Source organism: Pan paniscus, chromosome 4 (genome assembly GCF_029289425.2).
Source record: "Pan paniscus chromosome 4, NHGRI_mPanPan1-v2.0_pri, whole genome shotgun sequence".
Classification (NCBI taxonomy): Eukaryota; Metazoa; Chordata; class Mammalia; order Primates; family Hominidae; genus Pan; species Pan paniscus.
In genome coordinates this window covers 32,201,741-32,222,025 of record NC_073253.2, presented here as the reverse complement: position 1 = coordinate 32,222,025, position 20,285 = coordinate 32,201,741, and the positions used below count along the sequence as shown (strand labels likewise).

Sequence of the window (20,285 nt, the reverse complement as noted above, 5' to 3'; positions counted from 1 at the left end):
CAAGAGTAACGACGCTGGCAATTTGGTTATGCCAAAGAGTAGCTGTAAAGTGCCTCTTTTAAGCAAAAAAAGGAAAGTTCTCCACTTAATAAGGAAGAAAAGAAATCCTATGTTGATGTTGTTAAGATCTATGGTAAGAACAAATCTATCTGTAAAATTGTGAATAAGCAAAAAGAAATTTATGCTAGTTTTACTGTCACACCTCAAACTGCCAAACTTATAGCCATAGTGCATTATAAAAGCTTAGTTAAGATAAAAAAGGAATTAAATTTGTGGTTAGAAAATGTGAACAGAAGCATGCTCAGATTGAAGGCAGTTGGATTCAGCCTCCTCACGGGGCCTTGGGATATACACCCTTGGATAAGGAGAGGACTGCTATAAAAGGTTTTAGTATTAAGTTGGTATTGCATTTATATCACCAGACCACTTTCTCCCCATTTTCTCTTTTTACTTTGTTGCTAGTGTTAATGATAGGGTTGATTTACATTACCTTTTACATTACCTACCTTTTTTCATTCACTGTTATTCACATATATTGAAAGACAATTGTTCTGCTTTTTTCCTCTTATCCTCAGCTAGCCTCCCTAACCTCAGGTAGAGGTTTTTCATGTTCCAGTGTTTGTCCTTTTTTTCTCCCCCCTTGTTTTTATTCTCTTCCCACATGGCTTTTCAATTCATACTGAAATGTACTTGAGGACCAAAGTTAATACAGTTTTATTCTGTTAGGGATTTTTGTTAAATAAGTAGATTTTCAGCTGCCCTTGTCACGCACAAAAAATAAGATAGATGATAGGTGTTAATCTCCTTGACTAAAATAACCATTTTACTATCTGTGTGTATCCTATAATGTCAACTTGTAAACCTCAAATATACACATTAACATTTTTTAAAAAAAGAAGTTTCACCAAAAAAGACACTTCTATTTAATGTATGTCTTATTTCTTTTACCTTAAGAAATGTTTCTCTTAACCTTTCTCCATTTTCAACCCCATTTGTTTGCTCTTCTCTGCAACAAAAATCCTCTAAAGAGTTTTCTATGCTCCATGTTCCAATTTCTCTTTTTCTACCTCTGCATCTTCATTGGTATATTTAAAAGATATCTTGAACTCAGATGTCCCAGACCGAACTCCTTTCCTCCCAAACCTTTCCCATTCTTTCTCATCTGAATTGATGGCAACTTTATACAGCCAGTTGCTCAGTTAAATCTTTGGAGTCATCCTTGACTCCTTCCTTTCTCTTGTATTCCAACAAATCTGTTGGCTTTTTCTATGAAATATATCTAGAATTCAACAGTTTTCTACTATTTCTGCTATTAGTATACTGATCATCTCTTGCTCAGATTTTTGTTATTACCCACTATCATTTCTTGCTTGGATTATAGTAATTGTGTTCTGTTCTCTCTGCTTTTTTCAGTCCTTGCCTCCCTACAGTCTATTCTCATATGTCAGCCAGAGTGATACTTTTAAAATATAAATAAAAAATTGTGTATTTACATGTAAGATTCTAAATGCAATATGTTATGCTAGATTGGATCCTGAAACAGAAAGAGGTTATTAATGGAAAAACTGGTGAAATCCAAATAAAGTCTATGGTTTAGTTGATAGAAATGTATCAGTGTTGGTTTCCTGGTTTTGATAAATGCACCGTGGTAGTATAAGATGTTAATATTAGAAGAAATTGGGTGAGGGGTATATGAGAACTTTCTATTATCTTTGCAACTCTTCTGTAAATTCAGAATTATTTCAAAATAATATACAGAAGAATATAACATTACTTTTTTGCTTAAAAACCTTTCGTGAATCATTTGATTCATAGTAGAAGCTAACAGCCTTACGTTGGCCTACAATAGTCTACATCAGTCTTGTCCAACTTACAGCTCACAGGCTGCCTGTGGCCTATGATGGCTTTGAATGCGGCCCACCACAAATTTGTAAACTTTCTTAAAACATTATGAGATTTTTTTTTTTTGAGCTCTTTAGGTATCATTAGTGTTAGTGTATTTTATGTGTGGCCCAAGACAATTCTTCCTCCAGTGTGGCCTAAGGAAGTCAAAAGATCGGACACCTCTGCTCTACATGATCTGGTCTCCCATTACCTCTCTGACTACATGTCTTTGTATTCTCTCTCCCTTTGTTCCAGCCATACTTACCACCCTGTTTCTTAAGTACACTAGGCCTACTTCTACCACAGGGCCTTTGCACTGACTGCTTCTTCTATCTAGAATGCTTTTGGATCCATACAGCTAATTCCTTCATAGCTTTTACATGTTGTTCAAATGTCACCTTTGCAGTAAAGCATATCCCAACCTCCCTATTTAAATTGAAGCTTTGCAACTTCCATAGCCCCTACCCCTATCTCCTCCACCCTGTTTTATCTCCTCTTTTTACTTCAGCGCTTATCATTATTCTGTATATGTATTACATATTTGTTACATGTATTTTTAATTGTGTTCCCCTATTAAAATGTAAAATCCATGAAGGCAGGCCTTTTTATCTGTTTTGTTGTCTTATGCCACATTATAAAGCATTTGTCTGAGGCATAGAAGTACTCAGTAGGTTTTGTTTGAATGAATGACTGACTTGATTGGGTGTTTGAATCTGTAATTTTTTTTTTTTTTTTTTTTTTTTTTGAGATGGAGTCTTGCTCCGTTTCCCAGGCTGGAGTGCAGTGGCGCAATCTCTACTCACTACAACCTCTGCCTCCTGGGTTCCAGCAATTCTCTCTTCTCAGCCTCCTGAGTAGCTGGGATTACAGGTGCATGCCACCATGCCCAGCAAATTTTTTGTATTTTTAGTACAGACGGGGTTTCACCATGTTGGCCAGGCTGGTCTCGAACTCCTGACCTCGTGATCCACCCGCCTCAGCCTCCTAAAGTGCTGGCATTACAGGCATGAAGGTGCTGGGATTACAGGCATGAGCCACCGCATTTGACCATGAACCTGTAATTTTTGATTTGCAGTCTGAAACACTGAATTATTTATCACTTCCATGTATCATGCTATTTCTTGCCTCCAACTCTTTACTCATGCAGACTCTTCTATTTGGAATGCCCTTCCTTATCTTTCTTCCTCTACCCCTAAGTTGTTTTCACCTGACCATTTCTCTTTAAAGATTCGTATAATATTAGATGTAACTCAAGGAAGCCTTCCCTAAAATGTCAGGCCAGGGTAAGTGCTGCTTTTCAGAGGAGCTCCCTTCCTACCTCTGCATTTTACAAACTTATATTATAGTTCTGTTTGGGTGTCTCTATTTCAGTAGAGAGTTGCGAATGTGTCTTACTGATCTTTGGGATACCAAATGCTGGTACATAGGAAGTAATCAGTGAATGTTTTAATGCATTAATGGCATGATCAAGGACACTCAGCTATGAAGCACAGTTTTGATTCCAACCTGGGTCTTTTGAGTGTAAAATCAATGGCTTATTTGCTATACCTTGTTTCTTAGGAAAAAGATGGCTGTCTTTCAAATAATTGAAAGGTACTGTATCCTTTTGATACAAGTAGGAGGGAGTTAATGCATTGTATAGCCCTGGACAATTTGCTCCTTGTTATTGTTGAAGCTGCCAGCCCTGATGAAAGTGAGCTGTGCTTTTTTCTAAGGCATTGGCTGAAATCATTGATCAGGGTTCAATTGTAGACAGCAAATTTTTAATGTTGATGAAATTAGGCACTTTTGGGGAGGAAAACATTCTTGAGATTTGTGTTGCCAAAAAGAAGAAATACTTGCCAAAGAAGAAATACATGCCAAAATTCCAAACTGTTCATGAGGCATTTATGTTTTTGCTAGATGCCATTACTACCAGTAACTTCATGTTACATTAAACTTCTGCTTGTGTACCACTGGGAAATCCCAGAGTGTTTAAAGATGTTGCAAAGATTTTCTTTCAGCAGTACCGAAATTTGCTCTTAAGATTGATTTAATTACGATTAGTTTGTTAACAGTATCTCTGACACGTAGCACAAAATTAGGTAAACTAATTTTGCATTTAAAATACTGTTTGTTTAATCCTAGATAATGAGCTAGACTTCCCAACTACTCTTTATGATTGGCATCCTGAGTTCAAACTGCCTTCTGAATATTATCATTATTGTCACAGCCTATAAACTAAAGCAGTTTTATCTTCACCTAGCCCTTAAGACTAACAAAAAAGGAAATAGATTAGCTCTATAGATTCTGAAAAGGCTTCCACATTAGTAATGTCGTTGCAAATGATAATTAGGCTTGAGATTAAGTAATCAAAAACAAATATTACCTGGAGGACATTGTATCCTGAATTTGTGTTCATTTCCATAGCTTTGCTAATCCTACAGAAGTGACTAAAATGTTGAAGTAAGCAAAGAGTTCAATCTGGTCTTGTGTGAGAGAATGCTATTAACTTACTTGTAATTTTACCTGAGCAGTGAATGAGAATTTTATTGGATAAAGAAGGAACTTGCTCATTTGAAACAGAAGCACATGGCTGCTAAGAAATGAGATGCAGCCATTGTTGAAACCTGTCAAAGTCTTGACAGTATAAATATTGACATGCTGAGACATGTCAATATTTACCATAGAATTTGGAAGTTGCCAAGTTCCTGTTTAAGAAATGTGACCCTAGCATTGGACACAGTATATCAATAAATACGGAACATGTCCAAATGAACAGCTGCTCAGGGAAAATAAAATTACATCTGTCTAAACGTTGAGGCACTTAAAAAGTTAAAGTTTAAAAGTTTATGATTTTTTTTGGTAATTTTTAGGTAGATGCTTGTATGATATAGTATACTAATAGAGTTCCATGTATGGGTTTAACATAAAAATGACAGTATCATTGCTATTTATAAATTTGTAAATTAGCTGTGCTGTGATACTCATCTATAAATTGAATTTTAAAGACTTGCCAAGTGTTGTGTTTAGGAACCAACCCTTCATTTTCAACATTGTTCTTAAGGAGAAATTGGCTCATGATGACTTAGATATTAATTTGGGGAGACAAAAGTTTATACTCTGATAACTTCTTAAATGGCAACATAGAAAATGGAAGTTTTTGCACTTTAGATGTGATAAGGGAATATGACTTTGTTGTCATTATCTGACAAGCATGTCTCAGTAGAAAATCATATTATAGATCACCACTGTTAATTCCCATCTGAATATCACTATATTTTAACAAAAAGCTTTTTGATGCAAAGTAGACATTTGAGCTTTTATATCAAGTCATTAGAACCACACAATCTTACATTGTTTTGCGGACTTCTAGAAGAAGTTTAAACTTAGCAATTCTTTGAACGACAGTCCTAAAACAATCTTAAGAACATAAAACATGGGTATCAGGACTTGTTTTCTCATTGCTTCTCCTTTCTAATGGTAGTGATAGGTGGCTTTTAAATAGTAATCTAATCATTTAACCAGTTCATAATATTGTATGAGTTCTTAGAAGAAATGAATGATTTATTAAGTCCATATAGTAGCATACATTGTAATTAGCTATAGAGTTGACCCTCGAACAATATAGGGGTTAGGGACGCCAACCTCTCACGCAGTTGAAAATCCATGTATAACTTTTGGCTCCTTCAAAACTTAACTACTAATAGTTTATTGTTGACCAGAAGCCTCATCAATAACATAAACAGTTGATTAACATATGTTTTGTGTGTTATATGCATTATGTACTGTATTCTTACAATAAAGTAAGCTAGAAAAAAGTAAATGTTATTAAGAAAATCATAATGAAGGGAAAATATATTTACTATTCATTAATTGGAAGTTGATCATCATAAAGGTCTTCATTCTTGTCTTCATGTTGAGCTGGCTGGGGCGGAAGAGGAAGAGAAGGATCGATCTTGCTGTCTCTGGGCTGGCAGAGGTGGCAGAGGTGGCAGAGGTAGAGGAGGTGGAAGAGGAGGCAGGAGAGGTGGACACACTTGGTGTAACTTTTATTGAGAAACTTTAGAGTGTAAGTGGACCCACACAGAACAAACCTTCAGTTGTTCAGCGATCAACTGTGTATGTGCCTTAATTTAATTTCTCAGTTTTTATCTAGTTTTTTTTTTTCAAAAACAGTTTCCTAAGACATTGGCTGGTTCTCTCTCTTTCTCATTTTGTCCTGAGTCAAAGAAATCCCTTAGATATTAAATCAGACATACCTGAACTGAATGTTCGTATCTAAATGCCTAACCATGATCTTTATGTTCTTGAATGTTCTAACTTGGTTGAATTTTTTTGGCCATCAGCTAAATAGATATCTCTGTTTTATATAACCTCTGAACAAGGTTTAATTAAAAAATCAGGCATTTCTAGGCCAGGAGTGGTGGCTCACACCTGTAATTCCAGCACTTTGGGAGGCCAAAGCAGGTGGATCACCAGAGGTCAGAAGTTCAAGTCCAGCCTGGCCAACCTGGTGAAACCCCATCTCTACCAAAAATACAAAAATTAGCCGGGAGTGGTGGTGCATGCCTGTAATCTCAGCTACTCGGGAGGCTGAGACATGAGAATTGCTTGAACCTGGGAGGCAGAGGTTGCAGTGAGCTGAGATTGCGCCACTGCACTCCAGCCTGGGCAAGACTGAGACCCTGTCTCCAAAAAAATAAAAAATAAAAAGGCATTTCTAAATAACAACAGCCCTATAAAATTTGTCCTGGTTGGCTGAGCACAGTGGCTCACACTTGTAATCCCAGCACTTTGGGAGGCCGAGGCAGGTAGATCATTTGAGGTCAGGCGTTTGAGACCAGCATGGCCAACATAGTGAAACCCCATCTCTACTAAAAATAGAAAAATCAGCCAGGCGTGGTGGTGCATGCCTGTAATCCCAGCTACTCAGTAGGCTGAGGCAGGGGAATCACTTGAGCCTGAGAGGTAGAGGTTGCAGTGAGCCGAGATGGTGCCACTGTACTCGTCTGGGTGACAGAGTGAGACCCTGTGTCAAAAAAAAAATTTTTTTTTTCCTGGTCATAGCGTGTTCATTGTTTCAGCAAGCAAGATGTCATACTAAAATACACAAAAAAATTAATACAATCTTATCTTTGAAAATTTAGTAATTTACTCATTTTTTTGGTGTATGTCTCTATTTGGTTTGGAGCTACATGCCTTGTTAAAATGAAAAGCATGTACCTCATTTTTCTGGATATTTTGTATTTCTGATGTTTCACTGGGCAGTCTTGTACCTTGGCCAAAGTGGAATATTTATGCAGGCAGAATTGAATTTAATAATATACATTTCAATTGTTAAGGAAAAATAATTTTCAAGGCATTGGAATTGTATTGTCATTGCTACTGGTGAATCTACTAGTTGATTGTTGGTATTTCATTTTCTGAACATTGGATTCCTCAGGCAAACCTTCTCTTATACCTCTTATTTTTGTTTATATTGGTCCTGTAATTTTTTTACCTTAGAAAATGCAGCATCTTTTTATGTCATTTAGCAGGTATTTGATATATCTTGTCATTATTTTATTACTACTTTAACTCTGCTGTAGCAAAATTATATACTACCTTGTATATATTTACTTATTTTTTAAATAACTAACAAGTTTAATTATAATTTATATAGAACTCTGTATGGTCATGTTCTCCTAAGTGGATGAAAAGTTTCTGGAGAGAAAGTGTCATTACTTTTTTTTTCTGATCTGCTAGAGTTCTCATTGAACACAAAGTTTGCACATACTGCTTCCTTAATGAATGACTGGTAGATGGAGTGGAATTTTTACAACTGACGTTCTGCAGGTTGATTTCAGTTCGTTATTTCAACTTAATGGGAAATTTTTAAAACATATTAAGTGACTATGAAACTAACTTGACTCTGAATAGCTTTTCAGATCAGCATTTTAAATTTTGCTGTGCAGAATTGCTTCTCTTGCACAAAGTAGTGTGGCTTCATTTGTTAATAAACATTTCATTAATTCTTTTGGGGAAGTGTTTGATTAAAAATAAATTTTTTTTTCTAAGACATGTAACATTCCCAGCTTCTCCCTAATAAGAAAATTATTCGTGATAGTTCTGTAGTTTGAAGATTGTTGATGCATATAACATTTCCAACTTCCTTCTAATAAGATAATCATTCTTGATTGTTCTGAAGTTTAAAGATTATTGATAATTTGACTTCATTTTCACTTCATTGTACTTTATAGGCAGGAACATGTTTGATTTAGTGCTATTTCAGAATCCTTTGAAGAAGTCTGACAATCTTTTTAGGATTTTGTTTCAAAATTGATATTAAGTTGTAGCCATAAAGAGGCCACCAACTGATTAATCTTTCTGATCAATAAGATAATTTAAAGATACTCTTTTAGCTGTGTGACCTTGTTTCACTGCTGCCTGCTGGAGGTGGTTGCCAATTTTGCAGGTAACTAAGTGCTATCAGACACTACCCTTGTAGAAGCACAGCCTCCTAAATTGTGATACCTTGATAACAAATGACTTCTAATCTGGATTAATTTTGTTGCTTGCTTCATTCAAATGTTGGAGAGGCCAGCACATGGGAATCTAACAGAATAGTACTAGAATTTTGAAACTATCAAAGTTCCATTTCTAACAGCCACTAGTTGAGCTTTCTGCTGAGTGATTCAGTGTATGTAATTCAGCTCCAGGCCCTTTCCATCAGGAGAAGAACTGGCAGAGAATCTGCTAAGCATGATTATCCCAATATCCTTCCTATATTAAACCCTCTTTTTTTCCCCCAGTGGGGGAATAAGATAATTGACTTGGGATCCTTGGAGGCCAATCATAACTCCAATTCTCTAACACCAAGTGGGTATTCAACAATTCAGTACAATTCAAACACCGTCTATCTAGGGTTAGTGTCAGATCCCACAGGTTTGTGGGCTCAGTCTCACAAAATTGCCTCCACTTCAGATGCCAGTCACAAGTCCTGAGTCACCTATACTTTTGACCAACCAGTTATAAATCAAGGTTTCCCTTGATTTATGCCTCACGAATAATTTTCTTATTAGGGAGAAGCTGGGAATGTTACATGTCTTAGAAAAAAAAATTATTTTTAATCAAACACTTCCCCAAAAGAATTAATGAAATGTTTATTAACAAATGAAGCCACACTACTTTGTGCAAGAGAAGCAATTCTGCCTCAGGTTTGATAATTTGCTATAATGGGTCACAGAAATCAGAAAAATATTTTATTTACCTTTACTGGTTTAGTACAAAAGATAGAACTTAGGAACAGCCAAATGAGAGAGGACACATAGGGAAAGTTATGGTGGCAGGGGAACAGGACTTCAATGCCCTTCTGTGGACATGCCACCTTTTAGCACCATGATGTGTTCACCAAGCAGGAAGCTGTTCACATCTCCTTGTTCAAGAGTTTTGTTTTTTTGAGACAGGGTTTCACTCTGTCACCCAGGTTGGAGTGCAGGTAGCACAATCATAGCTCACTGTAATGTCAAAGGCCTGGGCTCAAGTGATCCTCCTTCCTAAGCCTCCTGATATGGTTTGGCTGTTTCCCCATGTAAATCTGATCTTGAATTCCCACGTGTTGTGGGAGAGACCCAGTGGGAGGTAATTGAATCATGGGGGCAGTTCTTTTTCATGCTTTTCTCATGATAGTGAATAAATCTCACGAGATCTGATGGTTTTATAAGGTGGTGGGGTGGGGGGGGGGCTCCCTGCACAAGCTCTGTCTCATTGCCTGCTGCCATCCATGTAAGACATGAATTGCTCCTCCATGCCTTCTGCCATGATTATGAGACCGCCTCAGCCATGTGGAACTGTAAGTCCATTAAACTGTTTTTTTCCATATAAATTACTGAATCTCAGGTATGTCTATCAGCAGTGTGAAAATGGACTTGTAAACCTCCCAATTCAAATTTTTATAGAGCTCAATCTCCTGGTCTGGGTGCATGGGAGGAATGGAGGGTAGGGAGGAGGGTCTGAAAATCCCAGCCTACTAATCACTTGGTGTTTCTGGTGACCAGCTCCATCCTGAGGCTGTCTAGAGGCCTCACTGTAAGTCACTTCATTATTATAAACTCAGGTGTAATTGAAAGCTGTTCCTTATGAGTAACAAAAACATTCCTATCACTCAGGAAATTTCAAGGGTTTTGCCAACTCTGTGCGAGGAGCAGGGGACAAAGTTCAAACATATTTCTTATAATATCACACACACTCATTATTTTTTGTTTGTTAAATTTTATTTATATTATATATTATGTTATGGTTGTTTATATTTATGGGGTACAAAGTGATATTATAATTTTGAATGCAATGCAGAATGGTTAAATTAAGCTAATTAACATATCTATGCCCTGAAGTATTTAACATTGTTTATTTGTGGCAATATTGAAATGTACAGTACTCAATTGTTAGCTATGTTCAGCATGCTGTACAATTGATCTAAAATAAAAAAGTCAGACTTATTTCTCATATATAACTGAGGCTTTATACTCTTTTGACTGTTGTATTAGCCTGTTTTCACACTGCTATGAGGAACTGCCTAAGACTAGGTAAATTATAAGGAAAAGAGGTTTAATTGACCCACAGTTCTGCATGGCTGTGGAGGCCTCAGGAAACTTACAATCATGGCAGAAGGAAAAGCAGGCAGGCACATCTTACATGGTGGCAGGTGAGAGAGAAGAGTGAAATGGGAACTGCCAAACTATTAAAACCATCAGCTCTTGTGATAACTCACTCCACTATTATGAGAACAGCATGGGGGAAGTCGTCCCTGTGATCCAATCACCTCCCACCAGGTCCTAGGTCAACATCTGGGGATTACAATTCGAGATGAGATTTGGGTGGGAACACAGCCAAACCATATCAACTGCCCATCCTCCCTACCACCCAGCCTCTGGTAACCACCATTCTACTCTCTGCTTCTGTGAGTTCAATTAATTTAGATTATACATATAAGTGAGAACTGTGGCATTTGTCTTTCTGTGCCTTGCCTATTTCACTTAGGGTAATGTCTTCCAATTCCGTCTGTGATGTCACAAATTACAAAGTTATTTTTATTTTTTAAAGCCTGAATAGTGTTCCATTGTGTGTAGATGAATTTTTTGGTATTCATTTATCCTCTGGTAGACATTTAGGTTTATTCCATAACTTGACTATTGTCTAGTGCTGCAGTGAATATGAGACTACAGATGTCTCTTCCACATTCTGATTTTAAAACTTTCAGGTAAATACTCAGAAGTGGGATTGCTGGATCATATGGTAATTCTATTTTTAGTTTTTTGAGGATCCTCCATACTGTTTCCCATAATGGTTATGCTAATTTATGTTCCTACCAACAGGATACAAAGGTTCCCTTTTTCTCCACCTTCTTGCAAGTGTTTGTTGTTTTTGTTGATAGTGGCCATTCTCACAGATAGGAGGTGATATCTAATTATGATTTTAATTTCTATCTCCCTAATGATTAGTGATGGTGAGCGTTTTTTCAAGTATCTATCAGTTATTCAGATGTATTCTTTTGACAAATACCTATTCAGGTCAATAGCTCACGTTTTTATTGGATTATCTGTTTTGTTTCTATAGAGCTGTCTGATTTCCTCTTATACTTTGGATATTAGCCCTTTATCAGATATATGGACTGCAGATATTTTCTTAATTCTGTAGGTTGTCTTTTTACTCTGCTAATTGTTTCCTTTGATGTGCAGAAGCTTTCTAGTTTGATGTAATCTCATTTGTCTATCTTTGCTTTTGTTTCCTATGCTTTTAATGTCAAATCCATTTTAATGTCAAATAACAAAAAAGTTATGAAAGCACAGAACCTAATGGTATAAGTAATACTGATCAACATTCAGAATATTTTAGGATGGTAATGGTGGTGTGTAGAGTAATTTTATTCTTAGTACAGGGTTAAAGGACAAAATTATTAATTGCAACCACAGCTACAATAAACTTTCAAGGGATATATATATTATAATATGATGTAATTTAGACATTAGAAACATAAGATGGCTGGGTAAAAGTGTTGAGTTGTATTTAATCAATGTTAAGCTGCTATCAGGTTAAAATAGACAGAAGTGTAAGATATTCTTTGTAAGCCTCATGGTAGCCAAAAAGCAAAAATCTGTAGGAGATTCACAAAAAATAAAATTAAATTCAAAAGATTCAAGACATACCACACAGGAAACTATCAAACCACAAAGGAAAATTGCAAGAGATGAAGAAGGAAACAAAATATCTTCAAGAAAAAAAGACCCAACGATAGAAAATAATTAACAAAATGGCGAGAAAGTTAGTCCTTTCCTTACTTAACAATTATATTGAGTGTAAACGGATTATATTCTCCTATAAAAGACAAGGAGTAAATGAATGGACACACACACACACACACACACACACACACACACACACACACACACAAGACCTAACTATATGCTACCTACAAGGAACTCACTGCAGTTTTGAGGACACATATAGACTGAAAGTGAAGAAATGGAAAAAGATATTCTACACAAATGGTAACCAGAAATCAGCAGGAGTAGCAATACTTAAAGCAGAAAATACTTTAAGTCAAAAGCTGTAAAAAGAAGAAAATGAAGGCATTATATAATGATAAAGTAGTCAGTTTGCCAAGAGGCTATAACAATTATAAATACATATGTACCCAGCAATGGAGCACCTAAATATATAAAGCAAACATTAAAGGGTGTACAGAGATAGACTGTAATACAATAACAGTAGAGAACTTCAATGCACCACTTTCAATAATGGACAGATAATGTCAGAAAATTAATAAGGCAATGTTAGACTTAAGCAACACTTTAAATGAAATGAACCGTAACAGACATATACAGAGTATTCCATCTTAACACCAACAGGATACACAATCTTCTCAAATGTACACAGATCATTTCTGGGATAGATTGTATGTTAGTTCACAAAGCACATCTTAGGAAGTTGAAGAAGACTGAAATCATATCACATATCTTTTCTGACCACAATTGTATGAAACTAGAAATCAATTACGGGAAGAATTTCAGAAAATTCAGAAGTATACTGAAATTAACAACATGCTCCTGAACAACCAATAGGTCAATTGAGGAATTAAAAGGGAAATTAAAAAATATCTTTAGACAAACAAAAATGAAAACACGGTATGCCAAAATTTATGGGATGTTGTAAAAGTTTTGCTTGTCTGGGAAAGTTTTTATTTCCTTCTCATTTTTGAAAGACATCTTTGCTGGGTAAAGTCTTCTTGGTTGGCAGCATTTTTTTACGCCCCATCCCCCGAGCAGTTTGAATATATCAGCCCACTCTCTCCTGGTCTGGGGTTTCTGCTAAGAAGTTTATTGTTAGTTTTATTGGAACCCTTTTATGTGTGATTTCTTTATTATCTTTTGCTGTTTTCAGAATTTTTTCTTTCTCTTTAATTTTTGATAGTTTGATAATTACATGTTATCGTCAACTCCTCTTTGGTTTGAATTTGGTTGGAGATCTCCTTTCTTCATGTACCTGGATGTTGGCTTCCTTCTGATTAGGGAACTTTTCATTTGTTATTTCTTTAAATATGCATCTACCTACTTTGTTTTTCTACTTCTTAATTCCTATTATGTATAGGTTAGGTCTCTTGATGGTGCTCCATAATCCCCATAGGCTCCCCTCCCCTCCTCTCCCGTTCCCTCCCCTTCCCTCCCCTCCCCTCCCCTCTCCTCCCCTTCCCTCCACTCCCCTCTCTTCCCCTCCTTTCCCCTCCCCTCTCTTCCCCTCCTCTCCCCTCTTCTCCTCTCCCCTCTCCTCCCCTCTTCTTTCCTTTCCTCTTTTTCTTTTTTTCTTTGCTCCTCTGACTGATTTCAAATGTCCATCTAGAAGCTCACTGATTCTTTCTTCAGCTTCCTCAAGGCAGCTGTTCAAGCTTCCTATTTCATTTTTCAGTTTAGTCGTTGTATTCTTCATCTCCTGGATATTCATTTTTTAATTGTTTCTATTTCTTTGTCAAACTTTTCATTTTGTTCATGTATTTTCAAAATTTAATTTTCTATTTATATATTCTTGTGGTTAACTTTTTTTTTTTCCCAAAAGAGTTGAGGTTTCACTCTATCTCCCAGGCTGGAGACTGGAGTGCAGTGACAAAATCATAGTTCACCATAGCTTTGAATTCCTGGGCACAAGGGATCCTCCTGCTTCAGCCTCCTCAGTTGCTGGAACTACAGGTGTGAGCCACCATGTGCTGCCCATTTAACTTTTTAATAAGGATTATTCTGAAATCTTTTTTTTTTTTTTTAACCATTTTATGGATTCCATTTTCTTTGGGATTCATTGTTGGAGTTTTATTCGTTTCTTTTGGAGGTGTCATGATTTCCTGAGTCTTTGTAATCCTGTGTCCTTGTGTTGGTGTTTGCACATTTGTGGAGACAACCACCTTTTCCAGCTTTTACAGGTGTTCGTTGGCAGGGATAGAACTTTACTATTTATTCTAGCCTATACTTCTGGAGGGGCCAGCTAGCAATAACCCTTAGCAGACACAGCTTGCTTTTAGGTTCTGTAGAAAGCTGGCCTGCTACCTTTGCTCTGAATTTTTTTGGGGTAGCTACATAGGTTCTCTTATCTGACAGGACCACCGTCTGAGCTCTGCAATCAGGCTGAGCTGCTGAATGGACACAGAAATTTCCTCTGATCAGCCTTGGCCACAGGGCGTATTCCTTTATTTGAGTTCAGCAGTTGGACAGGGTTGCAGGAGGGTCCTTGAGGTTAAGTGGATTGGGGTGGATGGACCAATTTTTATGTTCAATAGAAATGCTTATTAGAAATGATCAGTGGGGTAGGAAAGTAGGCTTTGAGGCTAGGGACCACTCTGGTTAAACTCCCTCCTATGTCAGAACAAGTGCCTGCCTGTTGTCAAAATCTGCTGAGGATCTGTTGTGGGATGGAGGCTGGCAAGCCTGTCCCAGTTGCTCAGACTGGCTAGGCTTCTGGTAGTTCTCTACGTAGACAGGATTACTCCTGGACTGCAGCAGAGAGAGGCTGTAGCTAAGCAGAGGCCCTTCAGGATCTGCTGTGGATTGGAGGCTAACAAGTCTGTCCCAGTGCACAGATCATGAATCTCCTAGCAGATCTTTGTACTTGCAGGATAGTTCTTAAATTGCAGTGAGAGGGGCTGGAGCAGAGACTGGGCCCCTTCACAATCTGCTGTGGGACAGGAGCTGGCAAGCCTATTCCGGTATTATTAAGATGGATGCTTCTTTCAGCAGTTCCCTGTCCAGGCAAGATAGTTCCCAGCAAGAGGATTGGAGCTGAGACTGAGCCCTTCCAGGAGCTGCTGTGGGATGGAGGCAGACACACCTGTCGCAGTGGTTCAGACTTACACGAATCCCAGAAGTTCTTTGCATAGGTGGGATAGTTCCCTTACTGTGGCAGGGAGGGGTTGGAGCTGAGACTGAGCCCTGTCAGGATCTACTGTGGGATGGAGGCTGAGTCACCAAGCCTGCCTTGGTGACTCAGATATATGAGTCTCCCAGCAGTTCTCTACATGGGCAGGATATTTCCAGGGCTGCAGGACAGAAGTGCTGTAGCCAAGAAAGGTCCCCCTTGGGATCTGCTGTGGGATAGAGGGTGGCAATCCCATCCCAGTGGCTCAGATGGGTAAGTGTTTCTCTGGGTTTTTGTGTGACCAGTGATAAGCGGGAACCACAGATGAGTGGGGCTGGAGCTGAATTATAGGGTAACTTTTGGGTCCACTGCCAAGACTGATGTTGGTGGGCTGACCGGCCTTTGTGGGGCACTTGGGTGTGTAATTCCTCCAGGACCCCTTGGCAGGTGGTTTTGGTTGCAAAAGCCAAAGGGGGCTGAAGCCAAGCCGTTTGGGGAACAGGATTATTTCTGTGTTTGAACCCAGGAGCCCAATCTGTGTGTCTAGGTGCAAGTTTGTACCCTCAAAATGGCCTTCCTAAGTCTTGGGCTCCACTTGGGTTTTACAGCCTCCTACCTGAATCCCAAGACTCCTACAACAAGATTTTTGTTTGTGGATGGCTGCAGAATTCTTATTGTAGGTGTACACATATAATTTTGGAAACTTTATACTCAGTGTTTTGAAAAACAATATGAGCCAACATTTCAAAGCCAGTTGACTTCTACATAAAAATTGGCATTTGTCAGTTTCTTGAATAATCTGAATGACAGAACACTAAGGACCAATACTTACCCATAACAATCTGCTTTGCAGTGAGTAATGGCTACCACCTTTATATGGTACTTGTAGTTTCTAGTTTCCCACAGTCCCACTCGTCATGCAATGGATGCATATGACCTCACTCCTGATCTGCATGGCCCCTGGATATATTAGAACTTGTACCCTTACAAGAGAAAATAGAGCTTGACTTAAATTTTAGGTATAAATTTTAGTCCATTTTGAGAATGTATAACCCAAGGGTTATACTCAGAACAGAGTCTTGCTTATACTTTGGAACTTCCTCCTGCTGGAGTTGTCCAAAATGTATTCAGAGATGTGGTCAAAAATGACAGACTGAGAAATTGAAGCGTGGGAAATAAATATGTAATTACTCATCCAATTAGGAATGAAAGTCCTTATGTGCTATTTATAACTGTTACTATTATTTGAACTGTATGAAATTGTCATTTTTATAGGTTAAAAATTGTGAAATGTTGGTAATTTTATATAGTTCCTAGTTTTGTATTGCTGAATTTGAGGATATGTTATAGGTTTTTTTTTTTTTTTTCCTCAGACGAAGTTGCTCAGTCCTATCACTTGTCGTCTTGTTTGCCATTAAGAAATAGGCAGATAAACGGGTGCGGTTTTAAGTAAATGATGGGTTTGTGAGTGGGGGGAAAAAGTACATTGTTTGTAAGTCTTATTCCTTTTTCACACAAGTGCTTTTAGTTACATTTCAGTTCTGAAAAACACTTTTTTTTTAAGTAGAAAAGACTGTATATAAGCTTAATTGGTGATATTTCATAGGAACACCCTCACTCTTTTGGAATTGAAATAAGAGAGGTGTCAAAAATTTTGAGGCTTAAGAAATCATAATTACTGAGTTCTTGTTGAAAAAGACTGCTGCTTAGTTAATGCTGTTTCAGGTGCTATCTTATCTCTTCTCTTCAGTTCTGTTAAGTGTCATTCTCACGTGAAACTGCAATTAGAACTAAAGTGTTCTTGTGACAGTCTAGAAAGTTTCCAAAATGATAAGTGTACTCTCATCCTTTCTGCCAAGTTTATTTGTAATCAAGAGTGGCCGCTCGATGAATATGAAGGAAGTTATAGTCTTGGAACTTAGGGTCCAATTTTAAGAGCACTTTGGAGCTAGGTATTAAATAGTATGTGGGAAATTTGTTCATGCATTAGGTCATTTTATTGCTTTTTAATACCCACTTTATAGTGTTAGAGTAGGAAAGGAGAGGAAGTGAAATTTACGTTTATCACTGAAACTAATGATTATTAATGGTATTTGTAAAAGATAAGCAGAGGAAATGAGAAGTAATATGATATTTGGAATGGCAGCAACTGGCATTCCACAGTCATGAGAGGTAATTAAGAATGGACTGTGACCTCAACCAAGAGGCCTTATTTTTCTAGACTTATTTTATAGTACTAATGCTCTGTTCCTAAAGCATCAGATTAATTTAATGTCTCCCTTATACATCAGCTGTATATTACAAGTTTTTGAAAAAGATTATGTTAGCAGTTATAACTGTATTTTACTACCTTATGGTGACTAAACATTGTGGTTTGCCTGGAATTGAGAGATTTTCTAGGTCTTGGGACTTTGTTTGAAAATTAGGAAAATTCCAGGAATACCTGGACAGGTGGTTACCTTACTTTCAAAATTATTAAAATGGAGTTAATTCTCACATGATTAGAAGGGTATTTAGTAATCCTGTGAATTCTTTACACTTAATGTTTAGAAAAAAATCTAGCTCAAAAATACTATTTTAGGAAAGCACTTTTTATGTAGAAGTGTTGCTGGGTATTTTTGTTTTAATTGCTTTGGAAATTTAAAGGCAAACTGACTTTGTGGTAATTTTTTTCAAAAAAAAAAATCTTAATTTACCCTTTGGTAACACTAACCAGCAAGTTGGCAGGCTATTAATAATGAAAATACTAGCAATAAATTATTCAGTAAAAAAAATCTTTAATGTGGGGAGTGGGTATTCTGATAAAAAAGGAAAATGCAAATAGTCAGTGGTTTTAAAAAATACTAAACAAGAAATAATCCTTTTCTTTGCACTTAGTTTTCCTAAATTGTTGTGTGATTGTCTCAGAAGTGAATAGCCTAGTGGTAGTTTCATAAACCTTTCTTTCCTTTTTTCTAGCAATTATATATGTTCCTGTCTTTGAATTTTTATAATGTGATAAGACTTTAAAACAATCTGTGACCACACTTTTGGTTTGCAATTTAAATTTTCTCTTTTAAGAATAAAAATAATAAGGTCAAACAAAATAATGTAACCAGGAAACTAATTACAGACTATTAACAGCATATGCGGTGTGCTAATCTTTATTCTGAACTCACTTTAGGTATCAGCCTACTTTTCTCAACAAGGGGGCACTTAAGTTAATTGCTTCATTAGAAACATGCATTTAGCACTTTCTGATCTGTAAGTACAACTCTTTGGCAGAGCTGCAGAAGTTTGAACACCTGCAGCCCAAGCAGCTTAAAAAGAAGTCATAATTTACTATAAAGGAAAATAAAAGAAGCTCAAGTTCAAAATGGTGTTATCAATGATATAGTGTTGTAACTAACTTGAGCTGACCTAAGAGAGAGAGTTGGCTTCTGCACTGCTCCTTATCAGCATCCAAAAGGGCATACAAAATTCTTTGTAAACTAATTTAAAAAGTGTCTTGTTTATTCAGAAGCAACTGTGAATGGTATTTGTTCAGACCTTAGATCACATCAATTGCATACCAGCCAACAACTTATTTCTCTTCTAAGAGAGAGGCCAAGTATCAAAGACACAAAGTACTAAAGATAGGCTTCTCAATTCTCAACTGTTCTGAACTCTCAATAAAGCTACTGATGTACAAATTGGGGTGGGACCCAACTGTTTCCACCTGCAGGCTTGTCTTAGATCCTTGGCTCTGGCTGGGAGAGGTGCTGATACTAATGTGACCTTTAGTGCCCTTGGAAAACAAAACACAGGCTTTCTTATAGCCCTAATCAATCAGTCCCTCTGAAGAGGATTCCACCCCGTTTCTTCAAGTAGTCTTGGGGCAAAAAACTATGGCTGACTATTCCCATTTACAGGGCTGGTGAAAGCAAAGAGATCGTTCATTTGCTCTTACTGAATCTTAAAAGACATTCCAAGTCATCTTTTTTTCTGTTTCCATGGGTGATTCTTACTAGATGTTTTGTATTTGATATTTTGTAAGAGGGTGATCTCAGTAAGTAAAAGAATGAAGTGCTTTCAAACCTCATTCAAATAGTATGGTATTAGGAAATTAAGACTTATTTGATATAAAGAAAATTTCTGAGACTGCTGAGGCACAAACAAGTTACTTGTAGGATACTATGTTGTCACTTATGGGCTATTAATGTTAATTGCTTAAATGTGGTTCACAGGTAGTCTCCAAAGGTTCAAATGTGAGTTTACTAAATAATAGAATCTTTAAAATAAAATCATATAATTTTTGTCATGAGTACCTAGAATTAGAAAATTGGAAAATATTTGAAACATGAATAATTCAAAGATGTTCTTAAAACTGATCCCCAGATGTCTTTTTAACATCATTGAGATTAAAGCCCTTTATATTATTGTGAAAGTAGAAGAAGTTACTGAAAGGCATCTGGAATATTGAATTTTAAACAAAATTTTCTCTGTAATTAGAAATTTGTCACTTGGTTCAAATATGGCTTTAAAAAAAAGCAATGAAACCAATTGCTATTTCACAGTAATTATAAGTGCTGTATTTTCCTTTCACAAAATTATATTAATGGTAACAATAGCCATGGTTCTTAAGGTAAGTTTAAGACAAAATAATCTGCATAAGTATGTGTGCATCTGTGTATGTTTGTATGGAAATACTATAGAGGCAAAAAATGCTATGCCACAAGTAGTTCTTATACCCTCCCATGCACCCCACCCCCAAAATTGTGGGTTTTGAGCCAATTAGAATTATGTAAGCCTTGAACTATATGTCTTTTTCAATGATTGGCATAGAAAAACAGTAACACAGATTTTCCAGTAATTTTCAAATTTAAGGATTACAGAGCATGTGAGTAATTTACTGCACATTAAATGTATTGACTAATTGATCTAAAAGAAAATATTCACAAATGGATAAAGCATTTCAGAATTAAGCACATCTAGGCAAAGGACCTTATTGTAGGAGAAAATTTTGACTAAATGGAATATTTAAAAATTATTTTTTCAGTGATTATCGTATCAAACCTACAAACTTA

The 20,285-nt window shown here is 36.8% G+C and overlaps 1 protein-coding gene across 6 annotated transcripts in view; it reads left to right on the top strand.

The window, feature by feature from the left end:
* XRCC4 (X-ray repair cross complementing 4) overlaps window positions 1-20,285 on the top strand; it is a 274,814-nt gene that overhangs the window by 2,660 nt on the left and 251,869 nt on the right. The window contains exon 1 of one of the 6 annotated variants that reach the window (XM_063604410.1): window positions 15,495-15,513. The exons of the other annotated variants lie outside the window; for them this stretch is intronic. The gene's annotated coding sequence lies outside the window, so the exon portion shown is untranslated. Of the gene's footprint in view, window positions 1-15,494; window positions 15,514-20,285 lie in introns of those variants that run through there. 6 annotated transcript variants of the gene reach the window in all.